General features: G+C 35.6%; 1 pseudogene; it reads left to right on the top strand.

The window, feature by feature from the left end:
* The first annotated feature begins 7,918 nt into the window (after window positions 1–7,918).
* Window positions 7,919–8,857, top strand: LOC127679805 (olfactory receptor 494-like; annotated as a pseudogene).
* Window positions 8,858–9,826: the final 969 nt, after the last annotated feature.

The following is a 9,826-nucleotide window of genomic DNA, read 5'->3' as shown; positions in this document are numbered from 1 at the left end:
TGTGGTGTTGTTGACACTTCTTGTTTGCTCTTTTCTGTGCCCTACTCTTCCATAAGACTTGCCTGGACTCGGCTTGATGTTTGGCTGTAGTTTTCTGAATCTGCTTCCATCTGTTGCTGGATGAATCCTCTCTGGAGAGAGCTCTGCCAAGTTCCTGTCTGTAAGCATGGCAGAGTGTTATTCACTAATAATGTCATGGATTAGCTCTCTCCCATGTGATGGTTCTCAAGTTGGGGTAGTCATTGGCTGGCTGTTTCTCAGTTTATGCTACATCTTTATCCTTAGACATCAGGCAAGACAACTTTAGGGTTGGAATTTTTCTGGTTGTATTGATGTAACATTCCTTTCTCTGGAAGTCCTGACTAGTCACAGGAGGTGGTCACTTCAGTATCTATATCACCATCTCATAGGAATGTCAGATAGGATCACCCCCATAGGCTCTTTGTATCATCTCCTGTCCTAGACCTCAAGCTAGTTTCTAATATCTTTCATAATTTCTTCTTTGACCCAATGGTAATTGATTAGAAAGTTGTTCATTTTTTATGAGTTTATAGGATTTCTCTTGCTTCTATTATTTTTGATGGTCAGCTTAAATCCATGGTGATCTGATAAGATGCAAGTAGTATTTCAAATTTCTTGTATCTGTTGAGGCTTGCTTTATGACTGAATATATGGTCAGTATTGGAGATGGTTCTTTGAAGTTCTGACAAGAAATATATTCTTTTGTGTTTCAGTAAATTGCTCATATATATATTGCTCATATATATATATATATATATTAGACCCTTTTGACTAATAACCTCTCTTAGTTTCATTGGTTCTCTGTTTAGTTTCTCTTTGGATGACCTGTCTATTGTTAATAGTTGGGTGTTGAAGTCTCCCACTATTAATGTGCAGGGTACAATATGTGTTTTAAGCTTTAATAGTTTTATGAATGTGGGTGCCTTTGCATTTTAGAATAGATGTTCTGAATTGTGATGTCATCTTGAGATATTTTTTCCTTTGATATGTATGAAGTGTTATTTCTCATCTCTTTGGATTACTTTTGGTTGAAAGTCTATTTTATTAGATATAATTCATATTCTAGTTAATTTAGTGAGTCAATTTGCTTTGAAAACCTTTTCTACTTCTTTAATCTGAAGTGATATCTATCTTTATGGCTGAGGTGTGTTTCTTGAATGCAGCAGATTATGGTTACTGTTTATACATACCTTCTGTTAACCTGTTATTATTTTTGATTAGGAAATTGAGTCCTTTTATGCTGAGAGATATTACTTATTAATGATTGTTGCTATGCTTATATTTTCAAAATCTACTTTAGTAAGTGTTCTTAAATGCACTAACTTCCCTTCTGACTCACCAACCACCAGAAGTGTGGAAGGGAAAGTTTGTAAGGGTTTGAGGGAAGTGGACCTGTTTAGAAGTAGTTCTTTGGGTCAATTTCAATATTCATTGTCAGTATGTCAATAGATCAGTGTACTATACAACTGCCAAAGATAAATAAGGAGTTTCAGTCCCATCTACTCTTAGTAGAGACCACACACAAATTAACATATACAGTCTAGTCCACTTGGCAGACACTACACATGAAACAGCAGTGGCAGCTTCATCCAGAATAAATTATAAGCTCTACCTGATCAGTGCAATTTCATAGAAGCAACAAAAAGTACCTGCTGGAATATCGCAGAAGGTCCTTTAGTGACTTACTCCCTACAAAGCCTTGATAAATAAAGATCAACAATACCATGCAAGAGGAACCAATACATGAGCATCATCAGCAAAGACTAGAAAAGTGAAACAAAGTGAACCAATTTGATAGCTTCATCCCACTGTTTGTGGGTGTGTATATATATTCTTTCTAAACTTCATGTGTTCTCTCACGTGTCTGCTTCATCAAAACCTCCTCACACATCTCATGTGTCTGCTTCAGAAAAATGTTCTTTCACAAAATATCTGCCCCAGAAAAATATTGTGACCTAACTGAGTCTCCAAAGAAATTAAAAAATTTCACTTCAATTATTAGTTCCTGTTATTTTTATATTGGTGGTAGTAGCATTCATGTGTGAGTGTGTGTGTGTATGTGTGTGCATGTGCGTGTGCACATGCGTGTGTGCACATGCATGTGTGTGTGTGTGTGTGTGTGTGTGTGTGAGAGAGAGAGAGAGAGAGAGAGAGAGAGAGAGAGAGAGAGAGAGAGAGAAAGAGAGAGAGAGAGATGGGGGACTGGGAGGGAGGGAGGGAGGTGGAGAAACAGGAGAAAGAGGGGAAGATGGAAACAGAGATATTCATTTTTTGTTTTGTGGTTGTGAAATTATTCATTTCCAGTGTTATCTTAGATGTTATCACTCTCATGTTGAAGATTGCTTCTATTATATTCTGTCGGGTTGGATTTGTGGAAAGATATTTAAATTTGGATTTTTCATGGAATATTATTTGCTCTGTCTTTGATGATTGAAAGCTTTGCTAAAGTAATAGTCTGGGCTGATATTTCTGGTTTCTTAGGGTCTGCAAGATGCTTTCCCAGGTCCTTCTTTCATTGAAATTCTCCATTAAGAAGTGTAAGTTTGATAGGATTGCCTTTATAGGTTACTTGACTTTATTCTCTTGCTTCTCTTAATATTCTTTTAGTGTTTTGGTCATTATATAAAGGGAGAGTTTTTCTTTTCTGGCCCAATATGTTTGGGGTTCTGTAAGTATCTCTTTTGTTAGGTTAAAGAAATTTTCTTCAGTGAGTTTGTTGATGGCTAAAAGTCAGCCTAAGAACACAATCAACAAAAGCCAGGCAGTAAGATGTCAGGAGAACCCAGCTATCTACTACAGTAAACACTGGATATCCTAACACAGCTGAAGCATTAGAAAATGACATTAAATAAAATCTTATGAAGATGATAGAAGCTGTTAAAGAGGAAACAAATTAATCCTTTTTAAAATACATGAAAATATGATCAAAAGGTAGAGGCTTTTAAAGAGTAAACAAGTAAATATAAATAAATACAATCAAACCAGTACCTTGATCATATATACCTTGCCCCAACTACTCCCAGTCCTATAGCTCTCTATCCTACAAAATATAAAAAAATAATTAAATTAAATTAAATTAAATTAAAGCAAATTATCACTCTAGAGTTGACTAGAACACACCAAGGGAAGAAAAAGAGCCCAAGAAAAGGCATAAAATAGTCTTACTTGTTTCTGATTGGGGAATCCCATATAAACAAACTGAAAGTCAGTCTATACACAGAGGTCCTAGTATAGACCCATGCATACTCTGTATATACTGCTTTAATATCTATAAGGTCATGTGAGCTTTGCAATTTTTGATTTAGAAAGTCTTGTTTACCTGGTGTCCTTCTTTCCCTCTGAGCCTTATACTCTTTCTTCCTCCTTTTCCGAGGAGTTCCCTGGGCTCTGAGGGGAAGGATGTGATAGAGACATCTCATTCATGGCTTAGTGTTCCAAGATCTCTAACTTTCTGCATGCTATTTCACTATGGATCTCTATATTTGTTCCCATCTCTGGCAAGCGACAGATTATATGATAATAGTTGTACGTAGTATTGATTTATATGTAAAATAGATTATCAATAGGAGTCATCTTGTCATTACAGTTTTTCTTTGTTTAAATCAATATTATTTCTTTTCCCACTAGATTCCTGGGCAATTTAGTCTCAATTTCTTGTTCATCTAAGCAGTGGCATATTTACCTTATATCTCATGGACTGGACCTTAAGACATACTGGACATTAGTTGGTTACTACCATGAACATTTTTTTTTCATTACTGCCCTAGCATATTGTGAAGACGGTACAACATTATAGATAAATGGCTAGCGTGGGGTTTACTTTAGTATCTTCATAGTATGCATAGTATCTTCCTATACCAAATGCTGGAACATAAGAGTGAAGGCTCTGTACAGGCCCCAGATCAACATCTCTATGTACAAAATAGGTGTTGTTATGGCAAAAGAGCTTTGGTGAATGTTTGTGGAGAGCAACTTATACTCCTGGAAACAGCCTGGGTCATTTGGGGATTTCCATGGGAGTCTTTTGACCCACAGCTCATTTATATGTAACTGTATCCCAGTACTGGAAACTTTTGTTTGCTGGTTGGTTTATTGGTGAACAGAGATGGCTAGTTGTAACTTTGTTTCCCATTATTTGATAACTTTATTTAATCCACCTTTATAAATGTGTATATGTTAGGAAAATCCTCATCTTGAGGTTTATATTCTACCCATCAGTTACTCCTTAATTTTATCTTTCTCTTCTATAACACCAGTCTCTTCATTCTCTCTTGAATTGATCCCTCCATTCCAGGTCTTACTTTCTTTTTTCTCCAGTTTTCAACACTTCACTTTTATTTAAACAAGATTCTTAGTGATTTAGAATAGTATCAAGTCTCTAAGTCCCACTGTTTAAACACTATATTTCATTACATATATAATATAACTTAGATAATTGTTTTTCATACCTGGCTCCCAGGCCTGTGACATCAGCATCATTTGGGAATTTGTTTCAAATGTAAATTGAATCATAGTATACATCTTAAGTTAGTAACTGGAAAAGTGAGAGCCATCCAGACAATTAACATAAGAGAAACTGTGATTTAAGATGGGGATTAATTAATGCTTGTTATTTGAGAGATGGTTCAGGCATTTAGAGCACAGACTGCTCTTGCAAAGGACCTCGCTCCCAGCATCAATTGCACAGGGTTCATAAAAGCTGGTAATTCAAGCTCCAAAGAATCCAACATCTCTGGTTTCTGTGGTACCTGTATGGATGTACATGAACTCTCTCTCTCTCTCTCTCTCTCTCTCTCTCTCTCTCTCTCTCTCTCTCACACACACACACACACACACACACACACACACACACAAATAAATAAGTTCATAGAAGGGTGTCAACTTTCCAGATATCTGCTACAGTATGTCAGAACAAAGACAACCACATCTTGCTTTTAGTCAGCTTCTAATCCATAATCTAACTAGTGAACATATATGCCACTATGAACATCATTTAAGGCTAACTGCCTTTAAAAAAAATCCTGAAACACTGATTACTGATACTGTAAGGAAATGTGTTAATCACTGACTTTTAGCATATTCAAGTCTTTGTTTCTCAATTTAGTAAACTAATATATAATTTAGCAAAATATAAATGTTTAGTAATAAAAATATTGTCATTACCAAATTTAAGTTTAACATAAAAAATAAACAATAAGACTAAAAATAAGACTAAGATTAAAATAAGAATAATAAACTAAGATGAAAGATATACAGTACAAAGGCACATTTGCCTTTCCTAGGAATATATGACATTGTAAGGAAATCATACATTTGCTTCTATGTTCTAGGTAACAGCTTTCAGATGCAGACATCTGTAAATCTTAAAATTATGGTTTTCTTAATTAGATACCCTGAGATGGGAGAGGTTTGACTTCAAGGTAGAGTTGAAACTGTTGCTAATCAGGGAGACTGATCATCAGCTCTCGCAGCCCCTAGTCATGAGCTGAGGAGCCTAAGAAGGTCTACACAATTATTATACATTCTATATTGATCTGTAGCTTGAGAGAATATTTTGTGTGAACTCTAGAACTTATCCAAGAGAAAGCAGTTTGACTTAAAAGTGAATATAATATATATATGTATATATATATGTGTGTGTGTGTGTATGTGTACATATATATGTACATATATATAAAACATAATACATATTATATTAGTGCTTTTGCATTTATGAATGAATGTATGTTTGCATATTTGTATAAGAAACAGAAGCCAGGCCTGATCTGTCATACCTAAATTAATATAACTTGGGAAGCTGAGGCAGGAAGATTTCAATAAGTTCAAGGTCAACCTGAGTTACAGAATAGTTGTTTCAAAACAAACAAATAAATATACACCCGTACATGCATATACACATACATACACATGCACACACACACACATACACACACACACACACACACACACATGCATACACATACACATTGAGCCAGAGAGAGAGAGAGAGAGAGAGAGAGAGAGAGAGAGAGAGAGAGAGAGAGAGAAACTATTTATAATATCTCCTAGTCAGTAACACTAAATGGCAGAGTGCTGATGACCTCATCAGACTTGGTGACAATGACATCATAGACCCAGCACAGGTTGCACTGGTACTCCAGCATCCATTTGTTAGAGTTGTACTTGGGACATGGGTAGAAGCATTGAAGGAAATTCTTCTCCAGGCAGTCACACAGGTCCATATCATCACAGATTAGACTGCCACTTTTGTCATACTTCTTCATAATTTTGTACTTCACAGAAAAAATATAAATCAACATCAGAGCTTTCTTTTGCTGCTGCCTTATCTCTGGGTTTAAAATCTGCTACCTGTGGTCCAGGGTTTTAAAATGTCAAGCACTTTAGCTGCTCTTCTATTCTGTGAGTCACGAGCCAGCCTTGCAAACCTGATAGAACAAACTCCAGAACTAGCTTTTCTTGGGCGTAGGGACTGAGAAGTAGTGGACCCTCCCCCCGCCCCAGCACCACAGAAGAAACCCATTTACTACATCCAGGTTCTGTGTTGCTGTTCAAGATGGCTACAACCCTGAGCTACCTGCTTTAAACTAACCTTTCATTATCAATATTATATCTTTTAAATTATGACAAATAACTTATAACTCTAAAGTCAAGATATGTAAAACCTTATACCTTTAAACCAAACAAAATTTTCCTTTTTCTAGCTGTAATTTTGAGAGAATTAAAAAGCACTTTGAACCCCAAATCACAAATGTAGAGATTTTTCTAGGAGAAATAACCATTAAACTACTTGCCCTTGAGCTTGAGGCTGCTGGCCCTTTAAGAAGCAGCTTTTTTTAGTCCAGCTGTGTTTGACTCCTAGTTGAGTGCTGGGCAGTTTAAATCACCCCATGTGACTAGCAGATGACTTTTTTACCATTTATTCTTTTCAACATGAAACACAGAACAACAATCATTCAAACAACGACACAAAGATTGACACAAATTGACACATATACACGTTGGTGCTCAGCAAAGACAAACGATACATAGAAAAGGAAGCACACTGTACAGTACTAAGAATATCTCCAGGAGGGTCCACAGAGGAAACATGACCTCTCTACATTTCCACTTTTCCCTAGGAGAGTTTTAAAATACATTTTCCTTCTCTCATTCTCTCTCTCTAATTTTTCAAACCTTTCCAAAGCAGCTCTTGAAGGCAATTTTGTAGAAATAAAAATAGGAAAACATTCAAGATTTTTTTTAATCCTGCACTGGTCATGTAGTAATCATTTAGAAATAGTCATAGCTTAAGACTTAATTACTTAATTCTATGCTTTTATGTTTTATTCTTTTGTTAAGCTTATAATAAATACATTGCTATTAAGATTCACATTATTTTATATTTATTTTTCTATTTATTTATGTATTCACATATTTATTTATTTGTATAAGGGGATACTATATATGTGGGTAAAAAAGAACAACTCTTGGGAGTTGGTTCTTCCTTCCCATTTTGTGGGTTCCAGGTGTCAAACTCTAGCTGTACCATGTCAGGCTTGGTGGCAATAATCTTTACCTACCAAGATATCTTACTGGGCCAAGTTTCTGAATTTTAAGCTTTAGTCTTAATGACAATCTTGTATATTTCAATATAATTAAATGTAAATAAATGTTATTTTTTATTTATAACACATTTATAGCATTTGTGCTTAAATAATTTTGAAATAATTATTGCACATAAATGTACAAATAATGACAATGCTAGTAAAGCATCACTAATTGATACAATATTTTGAATAATATATTAGTTTGTAATGCTGCCCATGTCCTGATTAAATGAAATAAAATTACCTATCTATAAATCCTTTTTGGCAATACCTTCATCACAGCATTAAACTAGCAGCAGCTACAGTGTCCTATGGCATTCCTAAAGGATGGGAACCACACTTCTGTGACAAAGTTCATTTATTGGGCTTAACTGATGACCCAGGCCTTAGAGTCATCCTCTTCACCATCATCCTGTGCATCTACCTGGTAACTGTGTCTAAGAACCTCAGCACCATCCTTCTCATCAGAGTCTCTTCCCAGCTTCATCACCCCATGTACTTTTTCCTCAGGCACTTGGCTTCTGTTGACATAGGCATTTCATCTTCTGTTACACCCAATATGCTTGTTAACTTCCTGGTAAAACAAAATATCATTTCTAACATGTTCTATACAGTTTAGCTCAGCTGCTTTCTTTGGGACAGTTGAATGCTTCCTTTTGGCTACCATGGTTTATGATCGCTTTGTAGCAATCTGCAACCCACTGATTTATTCCACCAAAATGTACACAGAAGTCTGTATCCAGGTGGATGTAGGATCTTATATGCAGGGATTTCTTATTGCTTCTTTTTTTATGCTTTCCTTCTTGTCCTTGATCTTCTGTGGACCAAATAGGGTCAATCACTTTTAATGTGATTTTGCTCCTTTGGTGCAACTCTCCTGTTCTGTTGTCACTGTCTCTGTTGTTATTACCTCGTTATCTGCTGGTTTTATTACAATGATGACAGTGTTTGTTATAGCCATCTCCTATTCCTATATTTTCATTACTATTATGAAGATGCACTCCACTGAAGGTCGTCAGAAGGCCTTCTCTACCTGTACCTCTCACCTCTCTGCAGTCACTCTTTTCTATGGAACTATTATATTCATTTATGTGATGTCCAAGTCAAGCTACTCCACTGACCATAACAAGGTGCTGTATGTATTCTACATGGTGGTGATCCCCATGTTAAACCTCCTCATCTATAGCCTCAGGAATAATAAGATTAAGGGTACTCTGAAGAGACAGAGTTGTAAGAAAATATTTTCTTAGGGTAACCTGTTTTGTAAAATTCACCATAATAATGATAATACCCAAGACCAGTGTGACCATCATCTGAAATTTGGTTATTGACCTTCTTGTTATTCCTTTTGCATGAAATTCATTTTTCTTCCATGACATATAGAGAATATATTTTACTGCATTTTCTCTTTTGTAGTTTTTAATATGTCTTTGAGAACATTATGCAACATATTTGGATCATATTCAGCCTCTCTTGAACACTTTTCAGTATAAGTTCCTCCTCTACATATTCAATTATTCTGCTTTATCAAATTCAGCTTGTGATACCTGTACATATTGAAGTATTTAGGCTTTACTGAAGCATGGTTAACCTACCAGGGCAATGTCCTTATAGATAGTTTACTTTCCTTCTTGAAGATATAAGTTGCCAATCATTCCTTAGGTATCTGTGGACTTTATGCCTGAGTTCCCTCTCTGTGCTATGATTTTTGTGTGATTTGAGCATATGGATGCCTAAAGTGCTTAACATGAGGCCATATTTGCAACCATTCTGTTGTGCCCTGAGAATACTGTTTATTTATATTTATCTACTAGCTTTAGCTCTTACATCTTTTCACCATTCTCACAATTATTCATGAGATAGGAGAAAAAGAAGTATGGACGTTTGACATACTATAAAGCCTTCCACAGTGTCCAATTCTCTACATTACATGTTTTTTTGCTTTGTTTTGCTTTGCTTTTTGTTAATCACTATTTACTACAAAAAGAAACCAGTATGATAACGGTTGGGAGATATACAAATCTATGTTTCCAATGATAAGTCATTTAGAATTGGTTTGATACTATGTCTGTTAAGGGGGATAATGATGGTGGGTTCTTCCCTAGGGCCTATGATCTGTCTAGCACAGGTTTTGGTCTTTACAGGATTGTTAGGTGTGATTTTTCATCTTCTGGAGTTAGACTTAAATGAAATAAGAAAGTTCCTGTTTATTCCAATGA

Source organism: Apodemus sylvaticus, chromosome 1 (assembly GCF_947179515.1).
Source record: "Apodemus sylvaticus chromosome 1, mApoSyl1.1, whole genome shotgun sequence".
Taxonomy (NCBI): Eukaryota; Metazoa; Chordata; class Mammalia; order Rodentia; family Muridae; genus Apodemus; species Apodemus sylvaticus.
This window is presented reverse-complemented; position numbering and strand designations above follow the sequence as displayed.